General features: G+C 41.3%; 1 protein-coding gene across 16 annotated transcripts in view; it reads right to left on the minus strand.

The window, feature by feature from the left end:
• The window catches only part of ATP2B2 (ATPase plasma membrane Ca2+ transporting 2), a 388,530-nt gene extending 364,043 nt beyond the window's left edge, over positions 1-24,487 (minus strand). For 7 of the 16 annotated variants that reach the window (XM_065074475.1, XM_065074474.1, XM_065074486.1 and 4 more), the window contains exon 1: positions 24,250-24,487. The gene's annotated coding sequence lies outside the window, so the exon portion shown is untranslated. Of the gene's footprint in view, positions 1-16,014; positions 16,034-24,249 lie in introns of those variants that run through there. The other 9 variants (XM_065074480.1, XM_065074493.1, XM_065074479.1 and 6 more) reach the window with 3 other exon arrangements.
• Positions 24,488-24,742: the final 255 nt, after the last annotated feature.

The following is a 24,742-nucleotide window of genomic DNA, read 5'->3' on the forward strand; positions in this document are numbered from 1 at the left end:
AAACTAGCTTGGATTTCACAGGAGAAAACCATTCACTTTCATTGCCTATGGGAGAAAACCTGCTGAGAGTGGCTTTCATGGGACATTCCCTTCTATCCACTGCGGACCAGGTGTCACCTTAGCATCAAAGACAAAGGCAAGGCAACAGAGATTATTAAGAATAACTAGAAAACTACAAGAAGCTGCACGTAGGAACTTCACTGGGTTTAGGAGAACATGGTACAACACACTAGGAAAAACAAAACAAAACACATTTCCTTCACATTAATGAATGTGGCTAAAAAGTATCTTTGTTGAATCGTTGATAGTACAAGTACTAATTGTATCTGGGTGCAGGGGAAGGCACACAGGGAGTATTTTTAGTAATGTGGACTTTTGTCAAACTGGAAGTGCACTGAAAAGCCAAGTACAACCTATTAGGCAAAGGAAAGGAATGGCTATGACTCATGTCCCCACTTGCCAGAAGGATGACAGGCTCCTAGGAAGGGTACCTAGAAGCATTTGATACCAGCAGGCATTACCGTTTTTCATCTTGTGGTTAATACATCATTTGGCTTATGGGACAGTGTAACTGACGGAGGTTTCCTTTCTTCTGGATTGAAGAAGCGTTGCCGAAAAGGATAGTTTCCTATGTACTAATACGAAGTAGCCAAATTTTAATTACAAAAAACACACACAGCAACTTATAAACATCATTTTCTCAATGGTGATATTACTGTGGGAATTTAAAATTAGTTTCAAATGCTCCTTACATAATTTTTTCATTAGTTGCACCTTTTTCCTGTGTCTTATGAATCCAATTTGAAACATGATTTGACCAGAATGCTCTTTTGTCACCCACATTTTGAAAGAGGATCATACAAAGAGCAAGCGATACCTACCATAGCTCAGCTCCCTCTAAATTGCAGAGAAAAGAGATGAGTGTGCCCTGCAGAACATACTTAGAACTGCCACATCTGAAAGATCTCTAAGTACTAAGTAAAATGTTCTTTTCAGAATGGTGCTGAAGAGGTGGACGAGTCACGACACACAATCTCCACACAGGCGGTGTAGATGGCCAGGTTACCCTTGAAGAAGTTCAAGTGCAAAGAAGTGCTAAGGGAAGAAAATGCTTGTACCGACACCTGTAACACAGAGCCCAGATTTTACCCGATCTTTGACCCTGCGCATAATGTGAGTGCCTTCAAGAACTGCCACAAGCCTCAGCAGAGAGGCAGCGAAGGCAGCACCGGGAGAATTTTCTTTCTGAAGGAGCCTTTTTGTGGAGGATTTGCCACTTGAACTTCCTCAGATTTCTACCGCATTCAAATGCATTTTCCAGCCCAGTTCCAACGCGACTGACAATCTCTGTCTTGTGTTAAGCAATCTGGAGATGCAGCATTACCCCAGAAAACTGAATGTTAATTTTTTTATGCCTCCTTTGAATGAGCAGAAGCAGTAAACTTTATTCCAGGCAAGCCCCGGGTTTTTAAAAGCACTAAGAAAACTAACAAGCAACCTGCAAGGGCAACACGTTCCTGCAATCCAAATGCAAACGGCACTCGTTTGGAGAATGAAGCAGTTGAGAGGGTGCAGAGCATAACAAACACAGAGCACTCGGCAGGTGCCCATGGCCACCACGACTCTCACCTTCAACACCTACTGTGGATATGGACAATTATTCAGAGATGTCTGGAAGAAAATGAAGGAAGGGACTGTGCAGTTCCTGTATACAAACAAACAAATCTCATTCTCTCTTGCCACTCTCCACAGGATCTGACTTTTTAAACTGCATCTTTGCTACGGCAGGTCTTAGCGATTTTCCCCGTGCCTTGTCATTCTTTTATATCTACTTGTGAAACACTAGCAGTGGCACATGCTGCACCTGGCATTACAGCCCACGAATCAAAACACATTACCCTAACTAAAATAAGAACTCACCGTTTAAAGAGAACACACATGCAGTCAAATTAGAAACTTATTTGCTATATTCTAACTTCATCCCTCTCGCAATAATTGTATTTCATGTACTGCAAAAAGCTGAGGAAATTGAGCTCCTTATCTATAAAAACTACTGTACTTCTTTTCTCAAAGATTTGTCTCCAACAACAACCAAACGTCACATGAGTGGAAGTCTGAATGATATTGCACTCGTGATTCTGTTTCTATGCAGGCTAAAGCTCTTTTTTCTGTTTTGCATGACTCCACAAGCTTTTTGGAGATTTAAGAACTAATCCTATTTCACCAAAACATTTTTGTTTGCCTCTGATCCAGTTCCCCCCTCTCTTTTCTTGGCAGTGGAAGTTTGGATTCTTTTCTGTTAGCTGGTAGAGGAATATGGGGGAATACATTTACATTTTTTAAAGACTTTTTGAGAATAAGTAAAGGACGTTGGTTATAGCTCTTATGAGAATTTTAGGTCTTTAAATCTGTCTCATAGGTGTTCTGTTTTGGAGATGACTTACTTCCAAACATGTGGCACATTAGTGGGGTATTTCAAATGCTTATAAAACTAGAAGTGTATAAAACCAGAAGCATTTACTAAAGCTAACACAACTGACATTTCAGCAGACACCACCCACCACACAGTTGTGTCAGTAATTTTTTCTGACAGCTACCATTTTCACTGCTGGTCTACGAGGTTTGTGAAAATTACACAATCCTTGCTACAGGGAGCTCATGGCAATGCCGTTGCCCCATTCTTTTCACTTCTTCTTACCTTCCAACACAAGTAATACCCGGGTATTATACCAAAACACTTTGTGGATCATCTGATAGAGAGAGCTGGTGTTCATTCCTCCTCTCTGTTAGGCTTAGAGGTGTTTGGAAAACATTTACTGCAGAAAGTTCTAATTCGGTCTTCCAGGGAAGTCATTTATCCCTTGCTGTTCTTCTTGTGAGAGTTCAGATTTGAAAATTAAAAGGGAAAAAAAAATCCTTTTTCTTTTGGATATTGGTAAAACATACCTGTAGGGTCTGAATGTACCAGCAAAACTCTGGGTTTATTTTTCCTGTGCGTCACTAGGAGACAAAGTGAACTGGATAGCTGGATAAAACAACCATGATAGACGATATTGATCATCTACAACAGTTAGCGGACTTGAAGCAGTGTTGAAAATTCCTAGCAAAACTTTATATAATTCAAAGTATTTCCCCTTTCTTTCATATTTGGAGACCTTGAGCAGATCCAAAGATGAATCACTTTAGAGTTCCAGCTCCATTACAAGACTGTGGCAATCAGTGATGCCATTTCAGTGATTTACACAGACAATTCTTCTCCAGAAAAAATGGAGAGAGGAAAAGTGCTGCAATGAGCTCATTGCTCAGCAGAAGATTTTAACGGAAGGAAAGAAAATCCAAGCCTGAGCCAGGAATATGCCCAGCTGAATATGCCAATAAGAAATTTGTGGGCAGGTACTTCCTCTGGATTATTTGACAAATAATATTTGGCCTGTGAAAAGCCTGCCTAACAGCTACGTTAGGCGGGGCTGCGAGAGAGCTAGGAGATCAAAGCAGAGAGACTTTGCGTTTAAAACCAGGACTGATGATTAACAGACACACAGAAGTGTTGAGAGCAAACGCCAGGAAACGCCACTGAGCAGCACAGAGAGTGCTGTACCCGAGGTGTGACTGACAGCTTCACCGCGCGCCGTTCTCATCCTCTGCGCTGCTGTCTCCCTGCCTGAAATATCATCTCAGCGACTCCTCATTAAGTATTTCTGCCGAAGTTAAAACAATTTTAATGCAAGTCTGCAACAGCAGAATTTGTAACGACTACAGCAAAACAAACAAAAAAAGCTTTTAGACTACTAATCAGATAAAAGCACATATGTTGCTTCTACTACACATAGAACAGAATAGCACATATAGCTCCTTTAATAATCAGATGGTGGGAAATGCCCTGGATGAAGAAATAGCTACATTTATTTTAGATGAAAGCCACTGGCATAGAGCATAGTTCTACTGTATTCTGAATTATGTATGTGTGCATTTCTTGATGATCCTAAAAATAATACATGTTTCAGATGTTCGATCCATTTTGAGAATTAGAACATGAAGAAATGAATATAGACATCTTAGATTTCCTACTTTTAGTACTTAGGGAGGCCGTTGTCCATATCACTTATCATGCCATTATTTTGAAAGTAAATGGCCTGAGTTTTCTTGAGAAGCCAGTCAAAATGCAGTCAATTGAAAACCTCAGTAAAGAGCACGTCATTCCCCCAGATGATATTCAGTTAGCAGAGGAACATTTTGCAGAAGTGAATGGGATCAGTAATAACACAGCCAGCAAGCTGCACGAAAAATTAAGTGTGTCTTGGGGATAGCTGGGGAGCGCAGGAGTAGGAGAAAGAGGCCATTACTAAAACTAATTATTTTTTGAAGTCATATTTGACCAAGAGGCTAGGCTGGAAAAAATGTGAGAGCAAAAGTTGCAGAATACAAACCATCTCATTTTGAAATCAAAGTCAAGTATTTCTTTTTGGATGAAGTTTCATGGTAAAATATTTTATAATGTTACATTTTTATTTCAAAATACACCTAATTTTAAGAAAATGTGGAAAACATTTAGTATTAATCGAGCTGGCAAATTTTTGAGGCTGAAAAGCAAAGCCTTATGGATTATTTTGCCAACAATTCTACATTTGCTGTTTCAGTTCAATTCGGGTTTTCTATCTTGCAAAATATTTGCTCCAGCCACGAAGAATATGAAAGCAAACGAAATTTACCAACTTTAGCTCAGCAATAATTCGCAGTGATTTCAGTCCAGTGTGGAATGCAGTGTGCTCCTGATAGCCAGGTAAAACCACCAGTTATGATTCTTGGGGTATAGGAGCCCATCTGATTAACGAAGAACACCGCCAGAAGCTGGTCCCTACACCGGCAGGCATGGCTAAGAGGAATCTTTCAGGATTCTGGTGTGTTCACCTTCTCTAAGCCAAAACCAAAACCTGAGCAGGGACCATCAGGCAAAGGACTTTAAGTGCTGCTCTTCCTAAATGCTGATAGTACTAAAAGGGCAAAACAGTGAGACTTTGTGGCTTCTTCTGGGAAAAGCTGGGCAATTGGTTCCCTGTCTTTGATGCCCTCAACAGGTAACTGCCCTTGAGCTCCTCCCTAGGCATACAGAAACAGCCAAGGAAAGAGTTGAGACAGAAAATAATCAAAACTGCAGTAAGCTTGCTTTGTATAATGACTTTTGAGGTCTTCTCGTCCAGTCTCTTCCCTTCCTCAACAATTAGCATCTGTACTTTGACTCCTTTGTGCATAGTTTGGAACATTGAAAATAATTAATATTTCAGCAAGGATAAAAGGTTATGCAGCTTGAAGTCTATTACTTACTTGAGAAAAGGTGTATCCCGGAGGGCAGTTGTTACACAAACACGCCTCCAGCCCAGAAGTGGAAGGACCGCTTCCAAGGATGAGAAAGCAGCTCAGTCATTATTCATTTTTACTACAGTGGTACCCAGGCACTGCATAAATATGATTTCTGTCTCAGTAGTCCCTTGCTGAGCCAACCAACAGGATGCCAATTAGCGATCACTTTCTAATCTTATTTTTAGTTCTCTACTTTAAACATCTATTTACGGGTAAACTGACCGAGGTCTCTTTAGTCAACAACATCCCCTGAAGCTGAATCAGCAGCCTGATTGTAAACAGGTAAACATAAATAAAATCATGATGCCTTGTTAGTAAGCTGTTGGTTTGTTTTTCTCTCCTTCCTGGGGAGCTGATGGCAAAGACAGAAAAATACTAAATTCTGAGGTGAATGATGACTTTTCTGATAAAATATTTTATCAAATACATTCAAGACTCATTTGCTATAACCAGTTGTAAAGATGCATTGTCCAATTATGCTTAAGAAAAATATTAAGATAAAGAACTGAAACTATTTATAAAAGTAACCCCTTAGAAACTGGGAAACAGGCCTGCTATAAACTTCTATGAATTAGTGTGAAATTCAGCCTTTGTCCCACTTTATACCAGCTTAATGTGTATTAATTGTTAAAGGCAGTCAGTATAAGCATACTGAAAACAAAAGAAAGCCATTAGGGAAAAATAAGGTTTTAAAAACTGTAAACGTTATTTTCCGCAGCCAAGGCAGTCTGCTGATTTCAGTTGGTAAGAGCTGGATGATATTTATTCTTGCTGTTAATACCGTTGTAAAACACAAAACCCCCAAACAAAACCAGAAATCTACATACACGTGTCCACATGCAAAGAATAAATACGCGCTACATTTCGACAGCATCTAGGCCAGGCCAAATTTTTAATTATCGTGTTGTATATGCAAATGTCAAAAATATGAGCAAGATGCAAGGAAGACAAACAAAACAATCTCATACAACACAAAATATTTAAATGTCAAGAAAGGGTAATGCATTTCTAATTTCCACAGTCACTTCTATTATGTTTCTGTGTTCTATTCAGTAGTCAGATATGAAATGACATCTTTCGGAGAAATACTTAGCCTACTGCCCCTAAAACGAGCAAAAAGAATAAGACATTCCTCTTGTGCCCCAGGACACAGAAAACAGAAAGGCTCTTAGCTCTGGGTGGGAATTAAACGATACTGAGGACAGCATGTGTGTGTTTATGTGCCTGCACACATTCACAATTTACTCTGAGTCGTAATTAAATGATGTTGTGTTTGTACACACACACACTTATCTTTGCCAAATCAAAGAGCGCAGAAAAACAGATCAAGCAGTACAGAAAAGAACCAGCTAAGAAAGGGACAGAATGCATCAGGTTATAGGCTTTCCTAACTCTTTCATGTATGGAATGTTAGTAATTAATACATGGTAACTCTTCAAAAAGCACAGTCTTGTCCTGGCAAATGCAATTCATCAGGCTATGGACTTGTTTGAATACATTCATAAAGGTTTCTCGTCTCTGCTCACGCAAGTCATTCTTCTTCTCATTCACACCATTTAGTTTAAAACTTGGCATTTCAAAATGTTACCATGACACTGTGGAACATTTTGAATCATCGCCATGGGTTAACAATGTGACTAGAGCAGTACTAGGCAAAACTAAGGTTACAATCTTTGCTAGAAGTCATTCACAGATGTGTAACAATCTCTAACACTACACTAAGGTCAGCCTGGTTGCAGCTCTGAGCCAGGTACACTTACCCAGCAGAAAATTCATTTTATAGTTAATGCACACACAACCAAGTGACCCCATGGCGAATTCTTGTGTCGATGTTCAAAAGCATTTATTTATACAGCAATGAAATGTCTCTATAATTACACTTTATAAATGGTTATAGCGCATCTTTCAAAACAGCTAAGAGGAATTTAACTTAAAGGTACTTAATGCACACCAAAAAGCAGAAATTGAAAGGAATGTTTGTTTCAAGAGCTGTTAAGGAAGGAGAAACAGGCTGTCCATCTGAGTGGACTCACAGATGACATTACCGTTAGAAATAAGATGTAGGGACAATTTTTATTTTTTATATTCAATAGCTTAGAAATGCATTCAGCCTAAACTGCTGTGTTTCTGCCCTGCTGTTCTTGAATAACTGTTTTCTTCTCTGTTTCTACATAGGAACTACAAAAGGTCATGTCAGCAGTAGGGAAGGCAAAAGAATAACATCCTGACATTCCCTAAAGGAAATCAAAATGTGTTTTGGATACACACTGCTAATATCTCTGCTTAACAGTATTATTGCCCTTGATAACAGTGCTTATTTTCAGGTCAGCATTTTGCTTATTGTCTATTTTATGCACTAATTATCTGCAGAAGATAATCTTTATTCATATTAATTTCTCCAATGTAACAGCGCAGCAGTGGATTTTTAATTAATGCTGCATATTCACCTTCTGTTGGCCAATTGATGACTACGTGAGAAAGTTCATAAACTGTCAGACTGGCAAAACTCTTCTACTGAAATAAAGCACCAAATGATCAGAAACGCAAAAGCAGATCAACAGTAGGGAAACATCCCAGGAGCAAGCATGCCCAGCCAATTCAGATCCAGTTACGAATTTGCCTTTATCCGCATTTGCCTACAGAACTCTCTAGAAATGGAAGATCATATCTGAAGTAAGCCTAGACGTGCAGACAGGAAAGTGGGTGCAATACACACTCTTTCACACCTGAGACTCCAGCTTCATATTCCCTGCATGCTCTTTTGAAAGAGCCCTGGGATTTTCATTCATTTCTTATGCTTTCAGCCACTTCACACAGTCATTACACCTGAAACTTTTCACACTGAAAACACACACAAGACACTGATCTCTTCTGTCTGTAGAGATAAATCTCATATTTATAGCACAAGATTACACAAAAGTCGGCCACATTGTGCTAAATAAGTAGTTCAGACGGCACCCCTTTCACTCAAGGCTGCGCAAAGAATAGAGATTATAGAATATCCTAATCTGGTACTACTTAATTTTATAACCTTGCTGTTCCTTAAAAGGTCTTTTGCATATGTCGAATATTTTTTAAAATTAACCTACCAGCAAAGGTGAATCTTCTTAAGTGCAAGTCTACAATCAGAATTATTGTTTGGAGGATTTATTCTAACCCCAGTTTCTACTTGCCAAAACTACGCTGGAATTCAATATAACATAGCTGATGAGAATGCCTTCTTCACGCTGCTTTGATATTAACTTTGATCTTGTCCAACAGAACCTGGATTTAATTCCTGGAGGAAAGAGCTTTAAGAGGAAAAAAAAAAAAATACAGAAAAATGCTGAATACTCCTACTCGATTCCTGTAATCTGTTCTAGTAAAATGGCACCATGGAACATATCAAGGCTTGAACTTAATATGTACTTCCTTCATTTTCAGCCACCTTTCTCAAGTTCATTGTGTGTTTGCAAACCTGCTGGCAGCTGGATACTCCACTTCATATGCGTTTCCTTCCCCAGTGAGTTTAAATGCTATTTTACACTCTCAATTGAACACTAAAAGGGCAACGTTACACACTAGGAATTTCATGCATCTGTATTAATGCTGACTACTGTAGCAGAAAACTGCCTTCCAAAGCAGCCCCAGAATTATCTTGTAAACTTTATTACCAAGAAATTGAAAAAATCCTAATCAGGTCACTCCTTTCAGAAATAAAGAAGTAGGCAAAGGAAAAACTGGGGGTTTGTTTCTTTTTAAAGTAACACTCGGGGTTTTTGGTTTGTTTTTTTCTGCGCAATTATGAAGGCTTTTCTCTTTTTAAAAAGGAAAGTCAAAAAAAGGAAACAAGAGGTTGTTTTGCAGTATTGCCTGACTCCAGGAACCACAACTTGTAAGGAAACAATCCAATATCATGGAGATGGTACAGGGAAAAACTTGTGCCAGAATCAGAAAATTAATTAATCTAATCAACTGCCTGTATCATCACTCACCTGTGAAAAGCACAGCCCTCCTTTGGTGCCCCACTTGCTACTGAATTCTGGCACCATCCTCACTGAAACTGGTGTCTTCTAAAAATCAAATCTTCAGCCTGCAGCCTTCCTTACTATTTATGGTTGGGCAGGGTTTCACAAATATTTACAGATAGGAAGCACTCCACAGAAGGTCCTTGGAATTAATTCCTAGTTCTACATGCACGAAAAGTTGTTTGTCCCTCAGAAAGCTGAGATATTATTATGTATATTAACAAGTATCTCCTGAAGTGTATTTCAAATGTGTGTTGTACTTAAGCCTTTACCTTATAATGATCTCAAACAGCTATTCATATAAATAAGAAATAATGTTTTGTTATTTCTAAGAATACAGCAAAGATTACCACAGCTGGCTTAAACTGAAAAAAACCCCTCAATTCCTACAAACTCTTGTGGTGCTAAGAAGCATCTTGGATAACAGACTGAATAAAGAGAGGGAAAAAACCCAAAACTTTCAAATATTCTGAGTTTCTGAGAACAAAGATATTGTGACCACTGTTACCATACCTTTGAAATTCTACAATCCTGCTGCGTAAGAATGAGAAAAGTGAATACAAAAAGATGCCATCAGTCCCATCCACTTTAAGCATGACATCATCATAGCCACACATAGTCACTGATCCATCAACACAGCTGAAGGAAACCTGCCTTCCACCTTCAGGAAGAACTTGGAATGAGACTATCAATTTCTCCCAGCTGATAGATAGATTTTTTCCACCCTTATTACAATCTTACTCTCATATTCCTACACATATGTTCTACGTGCGCTTCCATGTTCACTTGTCGGTATCTCAAACAGAAGGGGAGAATCCTGGAAGATCCGCAGTACTGGGTCGAAGGGAGGAGGGAACTTCCAGCCGAGCTTCCAGGTCATCACTGCTGATAACTCAGCTCGCTGCTGATCTGCTGCATAATGCAATTTGATTCCAATTTCCCAAGGAGGTGGAGGAAGCGAGAGAGTAGAATGTATCCAGCTGATGAAGCCCTGCTTAGGTTAAAACCTGTTGCAAGCTCTCTGCAGAGAAACGCAAGGAAGGGACTGCAGAGGAAATAAAGACTGTTCATGTTTCCCTGTTACCTTTTCCTTTATGAAATATTTTTCGTAACTAAATAGACATGACCATTTTGTTTAACTTTACTCACAATATCCCCTAACACATACCTTAATCCTATCACAGAAAACCAGATTTTTTTTCTAATAGGAACAGAAAGTGGTTCAGTTTCTTGGATTTTTTTCCTTAATCAAAAATTATAGGATTTTGGTAATTAAAATTAGTAGTGATACTTGACATATACCTTAAAAATATTTTTTCTTCTCCTGGAGGAGATTTAAGTGCCTCTGCCACCATTACTGGACTAAATAAAGAATTTATTGCCATGCCACCTTAACAAAACAGCTCCTGAACACTTCATTTTAAATGCTGAACTTATTTTCACTGTTTTGAAGAGGAAGCTCGATGGAGACTTATTTTCACTGACTGATTTTCACATGTTGATCCTGTTTCTAATAGATACTTTAGTCCCTGCTCCAGGAACTGCCATTCGCACAGTATGAAGTTCAAAAGAGATAAAGCTCATTTTGTATAACTTAATGGGCCACATGCAGCAAACAACATAAGAGAATATTATGACATTAACCATAATTTGTAACGGTTGACCTTTGAATCAGATCAAAATGGCACTTCTTCAAAGCTAAACCTGCCCTAATCAAATATAATGTAAAGCAACAAGGGATGTGCATTCAAATATTTACAGAGGGGTGTTTTTAATTATACAATTGAAATCTTCTGAATTTATTACACTGGGGAGATTCACTTGAGCTTATTATAACTTTATAGTCTTGATCTGGTTCAAATTATGAAACTCCTTTATAAATTCCTATGTAAAGATGAAGATTTAAATTTCTTTAATCAGCTCAAACATATACATTTGAATTGACCATTCTTGCAGCAGGCTCTTCCTGATAGAGACTTAACACACACACACACACAATAGGTATACAGATTTGCTCAACAGTAAAACAGCCAAGTAAACAAAGCAAAGGCACTGGGACTGATCCACAATGAGCACTGGGTCTGACTTGGGCTCCACAGACTTCTTTGAAAGAGTCTCAATACTTCAAAGACTATTTTTGAAAGCGGTCTGCGAGATCCACTTGCCACATACATGCCCATCAAATCAACATGTTAATTCTGTTCCATTAAAACATCAGACCATTTTTTGGTCAAAACTTCACTTTATAGAAAGTCCAAGTACTCATTGCTTTACCTACTCCACCAACATTTCCATTGTAAAGAAAAACAAAAAAAAAGTATCCTAGCTGTGAAGGTGACTCTCACAACTAATATACTGAAATGCATTTGGAGAGTCCTGGGTCTGATTAATTTTGAGGGATGTGAGGTGTGAAAGCTGCTGTCAGTCGGAGCAGGGACTTGGAGCAGGTTCCTCTAAAGCCAAGTCTGCACCTCAGAATCCCTGGCCAGGGACATTGCAGTCCCCACCCCAATGGAAATGTCAGTTTATCACAGTATCACAGTATCACAGTATGTTTGTGATTGGAAGGGACCTCAAAAGATCATCTAGTCCAATCCTCCTGCTGGAGCAGGAACACCTAGTTGAGGTCGCACAGGAACATGTCCAGGCGGGTTTTGAATGTCTCCAGGGAAGGAGACTCCACAACCCCCTGGGCAGCCTGGTCCAGTGCTCTGTCACCCTCACTGAGAAGAAGTTTTTTCTCAAATTTAAGCGGAACCTCTTGTGTTCCAGCTTGATCCCATTACCCCTTGTCCTATCATTGTTTGCCACCAAGAAGAGCCTGGCTCCATCCTCGTGGCACTCACCCTTTCTATATTTGTAAACATTAATAAGGTCACCCCTCAGTCTCCTCTTCTCCAAACTAAAGAGCCCCAGCTCCCTCAGCCTTTCTTCATAAGGTAGATGCTCCACTCCCTTAATCATCTTGGTTGCCCTACGCTGGACTCTCTCCAGCAGTTCCCTGTACTGCTGGAACTGAGGGGCCCAGAACTGGACACAATATTCCAGATGTGGTCTCACCAGGGCGGAGTAGAGGGGAAGGAGAACCTCTCTTGATCTACTAACCACCCCCCTTCTAATACACCCCAGGTACCATTGGCCTTCCTGGCCACAAGGGCCCAGTGCTGGCTCACGGTCATCCTGTTGTCCACCAGGACCCCCAGGTCCCTTTCCCCTACACTGCTCTCTAATATGTAATTTCCCAACCTATACTGGAACCTGGGGTTGTTCCTGCCCAGATGCAGGACTCTACACTTTCCCTTGTTAAATGTCATCAGGTTATTCCCCGCCCAACTCTCCAGCCTGTTTATAACCTCCAGACTCCTACAAATAGAAAAATTGTCTGCTTTGCTGTATATATCCATGTTATAAAAAAGCAGGATGCATTGCATTTTCATTCTTTTAGCCTGATTAGGACACACCTTTTAAGTATCACCTCCTGATCCATCCAGCCAGGCATCACAACCACAGGTAATATTATGTGGAACCTTTTCAGAAACAAGATGACTAAAATAGCTGTCAATAGTTAGGATCCCTGTAGAATAGTTTCAAAAGTGAATAAGACTTTGAAAAACTGAAATTTTTAACCAGATTTCATTTTAAGAAAACAGATGCTAAATATTTTCTGAGAAAATAAGCTTAAGAGATCTTACGTAGGTAACTCAAAAATTGAGAACCAAAAAGGTCTTTACACATATTTGAAAACTCCTGGATGGAGAGGCCCATGCTTTGAATTCCCGAGTACAGACTGCTCCACTGATGTAATGAGGAAAATCCTCATTGTATTAGTTCTACTACGAAATCAGAAATTCACTTTAGTAGATAAAACAGGTCCTACTGTTACAAAAGCAGCAGTTATCATTAAGTTTGACCAATTGGTAAGCAACAAAAGAACACAACTTTTGGACTATCAGAACACTATTAGTCTCTAATACTTTAATGTCCAATAGTTCTCCATGTTAATTGGTCAGTGCTCAATGTCAAAAATTTTCTAGAAAATATTATGCCCCAAAGGTTTCCTGCATACCCTTTTCCCAGGAAGAAAACCATCCTCCCTAGGTCTGTCTGCCTGGATACAGCCCCTAATTCAGCGAAGCACTTATGCCAGATATTTAATGCTTTATTTCAGCAGAATCCAAATGCACATGTAAGTGCTTTGTTGAACAAGGAGGGATTTAGGCATATGCTTAAGTACTTCACTGACCTGGGACCATGCTACTATTTATAGAAAGCTTTTTGTTTCGGTTTTATTGTTCAACACTTACAGTCATCCTATGGTTTTTCCTTCTGTATACCGTCCCCTCACACAGCAAAGCTTTTAGGGCTACAATTTTCTTCTAGAAGTCATAGGTTTAAAATCAGAATTGATATCATAAGCTCCTGCAATTTCACATTTCTCGCACCATATTTACACAGAAATATGAAAAAAAAAAAAAAAGGGCTGAAGGCAAAAGTCATCTATAATAACAGGTTGAAAAAGCCTCCCCCCCCGGCACTGCAGAAAGCATTCGCATAGGAAGTAAACACTAACATATGCACCCGTAAGCGTTTATTTCAACTTCTCCAAGTGTCCCTCAGTGTGCAACACCGCGTTCCACAGACAGAGAAATTCGGGCATGGTCATGTCTGAAGAAGAATTTTATTCAACTTGAGAAAATATCAGTGTTGCACGGGCACTGCTGCTGCAGAGCAGACTGCTAACAGGCACCAAGCGGGGTGTGACAAGACAAAAATACTTTCAAATGACTTCCAGTTCAACACCAATACCTGTATTTTCATTTAGAAAAATATCTCTCTCCATTGCAGAGGGATCTGGACCTATCAGCTCATCTTTCAGTGTTAATGAACATATTTTCACAAATCTCTGTTTTTCATTAACCAATTTATTTTCACAGATACGATAACAAAAACTCCACATCTCCCTAAAAATCTCTAAATATTATACCTGCTTTATTGACAATACCAGTGATCCACTGTTGTTCTCTTATACATTTTATGGCCCCCACAAATATATACATGGGGCTTCTATTTTTTATATTTATGCACAGACTATTCAAAGACAGTGCTGTGCTCCTGGGATGCTTGAAAATCTGGCTGGATAAAACTTGTAGGTTTAATTGACATTCTTCTATTAAAGCAGCTGTAAAAGGCATGCATCCATGCAAAGCAATATCAAATATAAGACTAGGAATTAAAATGGCTTAAAGGGAAAGGATTCATCTAGGTGTATTTTGTGAATGGAAAGAGAGAGCTGAAATGAAAGAGGCAGACGGTAGAAGAGAAAGAATGAGAAGGCAGGATGGGAACAGCCAGCTCCTCAGCGGTGCGGAACAGTGGAGCCGCAGTGTCGGACGTGCCTGCGTGCTGGCAGAGGCTGGAGGGCAGGGGAACAGGATCTTACACATCCTTGTAAATACTTGTACATAAACAGCATTGAAGACTCTATAATCCTTTTCTCCTCTAACTTACAACTTTCAACTCTGGCTACAGAGATGCATTGGAAAGGGAAAAATTATCCCCAAAAAAGCACATTATTTCATCAGAGCCCCCTAACAACATAACCCAAAGCCACTAAAATCAATGAGAGAAACTCCTCATCATTTTCAGGAGGTACTGAATCAGACTCCAATGATCTTCAATTGAATTATTAATGGTAACTTGTAAACCATTATCATGCGAAGGTCTCTATTAGTCACCAATTTAGAGTGCAATTTTCAAAAACATCCAACTTATAGATGCACAAATCCCATTGACAAGCCAACAGGATTTAAAATTCCATTTGGCTTCCATTCCTCCCCTTCTTAAAGATCCTGCCCTTAATACATTAAATATTTCCACCTGCATTTTCTATAACTTATTCGGCAGTGAGGCCATAAATTTTACTTGGAAATGGTTTCTTGACAAGAATGCAACACTTGATGCTAAGGTTACAAATGTTACACTCCCTCCCTAGAGCAGGATGAAATTTTAACTGAAAATGCAGTCTGTTCTAGGCAGGTTCTTCTGCTTGAAATGCACTGGTTCTCAGAACAGTGCCTGCAAGAACAACAAAACAACTGATGTTTTCACACAGAGAAGAGACTTCGTTTTTTGTATATGCATAGAACCTACCCCCCTTCACTTCTATTTAAGTAAGCGGCTTTAGTATGTTGCAGATTCAAAGAGTGCTTTGCAGTGACAGCAGCATTTTCTATCCAAAATTCTCAGTAGCTTTACAAGTAGTGATGAATTAACCCTTGAAACATGCAGGTTAGGTGCATGCTGTAGCAGTTTAATCAGGAACAACAGCTCACCAAAGGCAAGCAACTTGTACAAAAGCAGAAAATGTCCCCTAAAAAAGCAAGCAAAGCCACACAGAATCCTAGTTCCCCATCCCACACCCTGGCCATCACATACGTGCATTTTTTTAACCTTTTCATGCTGCTCCCTTGAGAAGTAAACCATGGTATATTACCAAGGTGGAGCTGTGCTAACAAGATCCAAGTATGAACATGGAAGATGTTACCAACGCTGCAGTTGTATTTTGTTCTGATTTAATAGGAAGGCATTGGCTGAGATTTTAAAGGCAGCAATAAGTAAGCATCATCACAAGGCAAGAGAATTCACTCACATATTGAAAGGAAGATGTGAAAGAAGCACAAAAAGTGGAATACAGGGCAGCAACTTCAGCAAACTCAGCCAAATGATTTGTAACAACTCTTGAAGAGATGATCAAGGAGTTCAGGAAAACCAACAGATATCAACAAAGCCTGTAAAGAATAGTGCAACAGATTATCTGGGTGCAGAGGGAATACAGGAAGCATTATAAGAGACCATTACTGCTACATCCAGAGTCTTTAAAGGCTTTGACTACGAGAAGAGACTGTGCAAAAGGTGAAACAAGAGCACTTAACAAAGAACAAGTAGAAAAGACTGGCAAAAACATCTCAGGTATGATTCAGATGAGCCAACACACAAAAGGATCAACAACTAAAGAGGGACATAAAAAGGCAATGGGAAAAGGATCTATAAATACAGCAGAAGGAGGAGACAAAGACAAGCAGAGGTTCTAGGATTTAATGGGAAAGGAGAGGAAATAACAGAGAGTTACAAGAAAGCTGAAGCATCTAAAGGATAATGAAAAGCAAAAAAAAAAACAAAAACCAACCTTCTAAAGTGGTTTTTACCAAGAAGACAGGACTATAGGCCTGAAGAAAAAAAGAATAGGCTAAAACATATTGAAAGAAGTCATACATAGGCAGTTTGATAGAGAATGATGAAGTTCACTGCAGAGTAGTGAAGGAATTACCTAAAGCCATCCCCAAACATTAGCTATTACATTCAATAATGCACGAAGGAAGGGTAAAGTTCCCAAAGGACTGTGGAGAGGTAAAAATAGTATGCAACTTCAAAAGGAGAAGCGAGTCTGACTCAAGAAACTGCAAACCAATCCAGCGCTCTTTTGTACAGAGGAAGATGCTGAAACAAGTTAAATCATCACATAGGCACCTGAAGGATTAAGTGCCTGAAAAAATCAAAACCCCAAACCAACGAAATTTCCTTTTTAATAAGGTAAATGGCTTACTAAAGAAGAAAAACTCAATAACAGGCAATTTATACTGGCTGCAGTAAGGCTTCAGTAACTGTCCAACATGATATTGTCACAGGACAGTGAGGACTGATAAGAAATCACAGCTTAGCAGGCAACTGATACAAAATTGCAGCTTAGTGGGTACATAGTTTCTTGAAAAACAAACAGCCACACAAATTAAAAGAGACCACTAAAATTCATTGTTAGTGGAACGCAATTTCACGTGGCACGCTGCAAGAATACATCTCACAGCTGGCCGTACGCGTTAACAAATTCCAGTCAAGTGATGGTGAAGTAAGCAGGTAGGGTTCAATCACCTTCAGTCCACAAGTGGGCAAGATCAAACTTTAAAATAAAACTTAGTATATTGAAGAACCTTTTGAGAAGTAACCTGTAAGCAGAGCAAGTGCAAATCTAGAAATCAAGCAAAAATACACAACAGACATAAGCTGAGTTCTGCCGGAAAGGATCTGGAAGCCATTGTAGACTACATGTAGCAAAATGGTATTTGTTTTTAGGGCATATGTCATGCCAGATTGTATAACAGGAGTGCCGCACTTAAAGTAACCTTCCCATTTTTCTCTACTGTCCAGAAACTTGCAATACCTGAGAAAAAATAAAAGGAAGGGGAAAAAAAATCATAAGAGAATTCGCAGTAAATGCGACTCTGTCCTGTCGTCTTCTTTAGCTAGGGAGAAGTGTACGTCAGCAGCACCAAGAAAAACTATGATGGGAACGCTGTTGGGTCACACAAAAACAACATAAGACTTTATATTCTGGAGGAAACAAACCTATTAACACCCACCCCCACAGACCATAATGGCATTTTCTTGTTCCTATTGCTCTCAAATTCTTTAGTACTTGACAGAGAATCAGCAGGGCGACGGTGTATAACACATTAATTTTTCAGAGTATTTAACCTTTCAAGAAGAATCATTCTGCCTCCTCCAGAATCATTCTTGTGTCATTTGCATGCTTGACCAATACTGGGCTCGATTTTTGTCAGGGCTTTTTGACACTTGGTATTTATTGTAATTAAGAAAAACCCAGTAACATTGAACAGATCTTTTCCAGATACAATTTTTACGTTTTATCTTCATGTAGTTACTTTCAACTATTTATAGGCCACAAGCCATGCGAGACTTCTATTTTTAGTCCACAAAAAACGATTTAAAGCTACCAAAATACTTCAGACATTAGAAAAATGCTGGTGAACATGTGGATTTTGTAGAATAAAGCAACGCATTGAAACTGCATTTGAATTTAAGACTAAAAGTCCAATGCAGCAAATCAGTTGTATATGCACCTAATACTGCCACCAAGGAGTTTTTCTTGTGTAAATTTATGATCAAAACTACCATTTTGCTTTTACTGTGACCGTAGGTCAGCACCTAAAAATTCATAGATCAATTTCCTCAGACAACAAAATGTTTTTTAATATAACTGAATTTACCTTAAGCTTCAGCAATTCCTATCAACAGAATTGCTAGGAAATCTGATGATAGCAAAGAACTTTTTTCTGCTCCTTATTATCATAAATCTCCGCATTTAATACTGCTGCTTAAAAACATTTTGAGACACTTTCTAGGAACCCATCAACCTATTGTGAGTTTCCCGTTTTGGTTATGGAGAACGTTCCCTAAAAACAAAACTCCTATTAATTCAATCCTCTTAAACATTATTACCCCGTTTAAATAATAATATTACAAAAAGGTTTAAAATACCAAGAAAATACCTACATCACAAAAACTGAAATGCTGGATAGACTAGACGTGAGCCTGTTTTGTATGTCCTGCTAAACACAATCACTCTGTCCATGATGGAAGATTTCCCATTAACGGGAATAAACTCCACTGATGAAGAACTGCTATTCAATAAGCAAGATAGCATACATATGATCAGCAAATACATTGAAGGTGGCGCTGTGACTTTTGCAGAGTAAAGCTATCCAGAGCTTTGGAAAGTAGCTCCTGCTCATAATGAGCTACCAAAGGGAACATGCTGGGTGTTGGCTTCACTGCCAACCACCAAGGAAAAGCTCCTATTCTTCAGAAAACTCCTGAATCCTAAAGCATTTTAAGAAGAGATGCGTGTAATATGGAGGGTACTCTGCAGCCTGCAATATTTTTAAGCAATCTTCATCCGTGTTGGATGATTTGATATTAGATATACTTTTCACAAAGTTAAATACGAGTTATTTTAGGCATGTGAATAAATAAATTATGCTAAAGGTAATTCCCTAAACACGATGAAATTAATCTTAGAAATAAAAATACTGAATAGGGACAGCTTCAGTTTTCTGGGCTTCATACTGCACAAGGTTTTTCAAAACTTTAAATGCACATCCAAGGTCAAATTGCTGCAAAGCTTGGTGGGGGTGAGATGGAAATGTAACTCAGTCTTTCAGCTCCAAGTCATTCAACAATTAAAATCAATCCTTCCTTGATTAATTTGCAAACCCGTGCGGTGGTTTCCACATATGCATACAATGCAACGTAACCATCAGAATGCTGCATGCGGGCAGGACAAAGTAACTCCTTTGCCAGAAGCACCAACGAAGCAAAGCAGTTTTGGTTCTGAAAAACTCAGCACTATCACTTTTTAAATGTGTTCCACTATATAATGAACAAGTTCACTGTGCAAAGATTTTGTGTTATGACAAACGTACCACCTAGTACACAACATCACCGCTGCTGCTCTTTCACAGACGTTCTGAAATTGCACCACAACGTTGCCTTCCCAAGTGCTTGGCACTGCAAATGCTTCGGGAAGCTGAGCAGTTCTTGGGACGAATGGCCTTGAAAGAGGAGGGATGGGAAGACTGAAATCTGCCAGCAGTGTGAGGAGAGAAATACCTGAGAGCAGATAAATGAGTTTCCACGAGAGAATTCCTATGGAGGCTATGAGGGCACTGACCTGAGCATTCAGACTGAAGAAACTCTGGCTCTTCAGAAACTATGTCTTTTTCTGCACACTTAAAGGTATGCAATGAATCCTCCAAAATACACTTCCTATTGTACATGTTGAGTGTGTAGCAACTTCTGCCTCTAAGAAACATTTAAAGCCTTTTTGGTTTACATTCCAGCGTGTGGAGGGTGCCCCTGCAGAACACCAGCTATTTTATTTATATGTTACAAAATATTCAAGAATATTCAAAATATGCGAAAACAAGGCGTTTTACATTATGACCTTTAGATACAAGTCCATGCTGATGCATATGGGGTGACTCAGGAAAATGTCAGTTAATTCCACTTGGGATATGCTATACTAGCTCAAATAAATGTGAAAGAGTTGGTCACACCTATTTCACCACTAAATAACTCCATTTATGGAAGACAAAACTTTTTTCAGAGTAGGCTTTGGCAAAAAATAGGCCTTTCTGATACAGCTGGTAATTTTACTGCATGAATACGTTGAGACCAATGGGTATCTCGGCCACTATGACACACATTAGTGTCACGTCTCTTGTCCTATTACATGTAAATATTATTTGTCCATGCTCACTTTTCCTTTCTCAAATATTTGATATTTTTTTCTTTTCATATAATTAAAATTATTTAATCCTTTTGCATTTGCCACTTTTATTCTTAAAATAAATAGTCTGCATTTACACTTATCTTTACGTAGTTAGGTTTTACGTATTTTTTCTTTCAAAGGACAATTTAAGTTCCACTTTGAACTCTGGCAACTGCAAACACTGACTGCATGGTATACATTATATGCAAAGCTTTGTTTTTAAACCGAATTCTTAAGTATATCTGACACACACATTCCAATGGTATGCTTCATCAGAAGTCTGAACTTTGTCCAAATGTTTATTTTAAAATATTTCAGCAGCCACACAATTTTTTTAAACGTAAACTTCTGTCCCATTCCCAATTATCTCTTCCACTATCATCTCCCATCAGACTGTCACTCAGCCAACCACTTCACTCTTCTATACTATTCTGCTTTTTCCTCATGGTCAACACAGATTATTTTTCCTCAACTGCATTCATCATCTTGCACCTATTCTGAAGTTACAACGCAAAAATTAGGGTATATCAGAATTTTCTTTTTAAGCTTACTTGCTATACTTCTAACTGCCTGTTATAAGTTTTGGGTAAATTATCAGAGCATGCAGGTTTTGTTGATGTAGATAAACTCTAAGCTATCACCTAGAAGATTATCTATATTCAGGGAATCATAGAACGGTTTGGGTTGGAAGGGACCTTAAAGATCATGTGGTTCCGACCCCACCTTTCACTGAACCAGGTCACTCAAAGCCCCGTCCAACCTGCCCTTGAACACTTCAGGGATGGGGCATCCACAGCTTCTCTGGGCAGTCTGTTCAGCGCCTCCCCACCCTCATGGGGAAGAATTTCTTCCTTTTATCTAATCTAAATCTACCCTCTTTCAGTTTAAAGCCATTGTCCCCTGTCCTGTCACTACATCCCCTTGTAAAAAGTTCCTCTCCGGCTTTCTTGCAGGTCCCCTTTAGGTACTGGAAGGCTGCTGTACGGTGTCTCTGGAGCATCCTCTTCCCCAGGCTGAACAACCCCAGCTCTCTCAGCCTTTTGTCACAGGAGAAGTGCTCCAGCCCCTGCTCATCTTCGTGGCCTCCTCTGGACTCACTCCAACAGGTCCATGTCCTTCTTATGCTGGGGGCCTCAGAGCTGAAGGCAGCACCACAGGTTGGGCCTCATGAGAGCAGAGGGGGAGAATCCCCTCCCTCAATTTGCTGGTCACACCTCAGACAAAGAGCCCTACTTTCTAGTCACATCACTAAAGTTACTGTGGTAAGTCACCTGCAGTGCTTTATTCTTAGCTAACAAAGGATAAGGACCCAGACAAAAGCACCAGGTTTGACTCAGCTGTCTACAAAGAGGTAGCTAATGCTGTCTGAGGTGCCCCATTGTGTCTGATAGGTGACATGGGACACAGTGGAAACTCCCAGCCCTCTGAAGCTGTGTGAATGGCCAGGAGGGGTACCCTGAAGCATCTCAAATTACACCAATTGCCTATTTGAGGAAAACCAAACCCACTGGCTACTATAATGATCCATTCATTCTCCCCGCTGCACTCCTCCAAAATCAATTCTATTGAGGTGACAGGATTACAGGACACCATATAAGTATTATATCCCTGTGTAACTTGCCAAAAACAATTAAAAATTACTTTGCACAATCAGAAAGCAGGCAATTGAATAGTTAAAAAATATGGTTTAGATAGAGAGACATGCCAAAAATTTGGATCAATATCACATTCAATAGCCTAGATAATCAAGGGGTTGTGGTCCTGGATTTATAGTGTGTGAGCAAAGAACAACACTGCTAATGACGTCAAATACAAATTAACAGTAACATAATACTCTGCATTCACTCCATTAAATGTTGAAGTGAAAACATTAATATTGACCCTAAACTGAACATTTAATACATAGTCTTTTGCTTTAGGAAGAACTTACAGCAATGCTCACTTTGAAAATGGAGCTCAACATTAGATCATGAAGTCATTAACAAGAATACTGAACTGGTTTATTAGCAAGATGCGCAGACAGGGACAAGCAACCGCTTCTTCACATAAAAGTCATGAAAATGCTGGAATCTATTTGAGTCACCACATGAAAATCAGTCACGTGTAGATGGGTGGACAGGATCAGAAACGAAGTGCTACTGGCAAACACTACTGTATGCACACAGTCCCACTCCATTTCAAAGAACTGCTTACGTAACTGAGGGTTTGCAGCGTGTACCAGCTACCTAACAGTATTCTTTAGAAGATTTCTTTTTGCTGTTTGGGACTTGAGTTACAGCACTATCAACTTTCACACTGTCCATAAACTCACATTTTGGTTTAATTCGGCAGCAGTTAAGTCCTACTCTACACCATTGCTTTCGGCTTGCCTATCTTCCCAGCACCTTATCTTGCTATCCATGCATCTCAAATATCACTTTACTACAAAATACACTTTAAATAAAAAGAAAATAAAGAAAGTATTAGCATAGGATTAGGTTGTGTTGGTGTAATGTGATAAAACAGCATAACAATAAGAAGGGAAAAAATACAGGCAAAAATTATCAGCAAAAGATTCACAGAAAGAAGTAAAAACTTCTTGACAGTTTAATTAAGTCAAACACGGGTTTCTTCCACCTGCAGTACAACGGGTCTTTCAAACATACATAATGAAGAGAGTGTTCCTTCTTTCACATTTCTAGTAAAGTCTCTGTAAGTCAAAACTTTGGAATACAAATCCGTTACGTTCAGTGACGATAGGAAAGCACATCTTGATGACATCTGTGCGAGGTGGTGGTGACGGGGCCTCCAGCAGAGACCTCAGCCGGGATCCCGGGGCACCTCGGGGGGTTTACTGGGTGACCAGGGAAGGTTACCTCCCGCCGCAGTTTTCCTCGGGCTCTGCGCTGCTCTTAACACTTCACTGGAGTGAGGCTTTGAAAACTACTGCTTGTGAAACATATTTAACTCCCCCAGTGGAAAAGAAATACAGAAAAGCCGCAACCCCGCCGTAGCAGAGCTGAGCTGAAGGCGGCGGCGCTGGGCGAGCTCCCCGCCCGGGGACACGGCGGCCACGGCGCTCCCGAGAGGCTTCTCCTTCCACCGGCTCAGCGCCTCACACAGCCCGGCCGAAGGAGCAGGACTGGGGGGCACAAACCTCCTTCTAACGGTCTCAAATTTAGTATTTCTAAGAAGAGCGTCATCCTCTCAAACTTGGCGCCCAGAGCCCATCCCCGGGGCTGCTCGGGATCCCCCCGGGCGCGGTGCTGCGGGGCGCGGCGGCGGCGCTCGCCCGGGACCGCTGTGCCTGGGGGGCTGCTGTGCCTGGGCGGGGGGGACCGCTGTGCCCGGCGGGGACCGCGGGCTGCACCGCCGCTGCCGGCTCCGGGCTGCCCGGGCGCCACGGCTGAGCGGGACGGCGCTGCCCGCCGCCCCTGCGCTCCTGTTCCTGTCACTGAAGAACCCGCCGGGCTTGAAACGGAGCGAGACCCCAGGGCTGCGGGAGGCGGTTTTCCGCGGCGGCAGCCACACAGCCCTCCCGTCCCGCTGAGCGAGCCCTGGGCAGCACCGTCTCCATTCACCGCCCGAAACATCCTCCAGCCGCATCCCGCTGCCCCGGCTTCGCCCCGGCGGGCTCCCGCCGCCACCACCCCGGCAGCGCTCCCCGCCGCCCCCCGCGCCTCAAGGTCACCTCAGCGCGGGGCAGCCCCCGGGGGTCGCCGCTCCCCACAGCCCCCCTCAGGCCGGCGGAGCCGGGCCGTGCCGGGATCCCGCTCCTACCTGAGCCGGCGAGCGGAGCCGAGCGGAGCCGCCGGGAGCGCGGAGGCGGCCGCTTGTCCCCTCAGCGGCGGCGCCCGCGGAGTCGGGCCGCGCACGGCGCCTCCTCCCTCCTGCGCCGGGCCGCTGCGCTGCGGTGGGGGGCGGCGGCGCTCCGTCAGACTTAGCGGGGCCGCGGCGAGCGGGGAAGCCCTGGGGGGGCGGGCAGCGCCTCTCCCCTCCCCACCAAGGTGCCGGCCCCAGCAGAGCCTCGCCTCCCCCCGGCAGGGCTGGGGCTCCCCTCAGCGGGGAGAGGCCGGCGCCGCGCCCAGCTCCGCCGGGGCTCCAGGGGGCGCGCAGCGGCGCGGGGGGGAGCGCGCCCCTCGCCTCCCGCCCAGGGCCCCCTCAGGGCCCAGAGCCGCGCTGAGGAGTGCAGAGCCGCCGCGGGGGCGCCATGAGGGAGCGTGGGGGACCCCCTGCACCCCCACGAGTCTTACACTGTTCAGGTTATGGCGTT

This window comes from Columba livia, chromosome 10 (assembly GCF_036013475.1).
Source record: "Columba livia isolate bColLiv1 breed racing homer chromosome 10, bColLiv1.pat.W.v2, whole genome shotgun sequence".
Classification (NCBI taxonomy): domain Eukaryota; kingdom Metazoa; phylum Chordata; class Aves; order Columbiformes; family Columbidae; genus Columba; species Columba livia.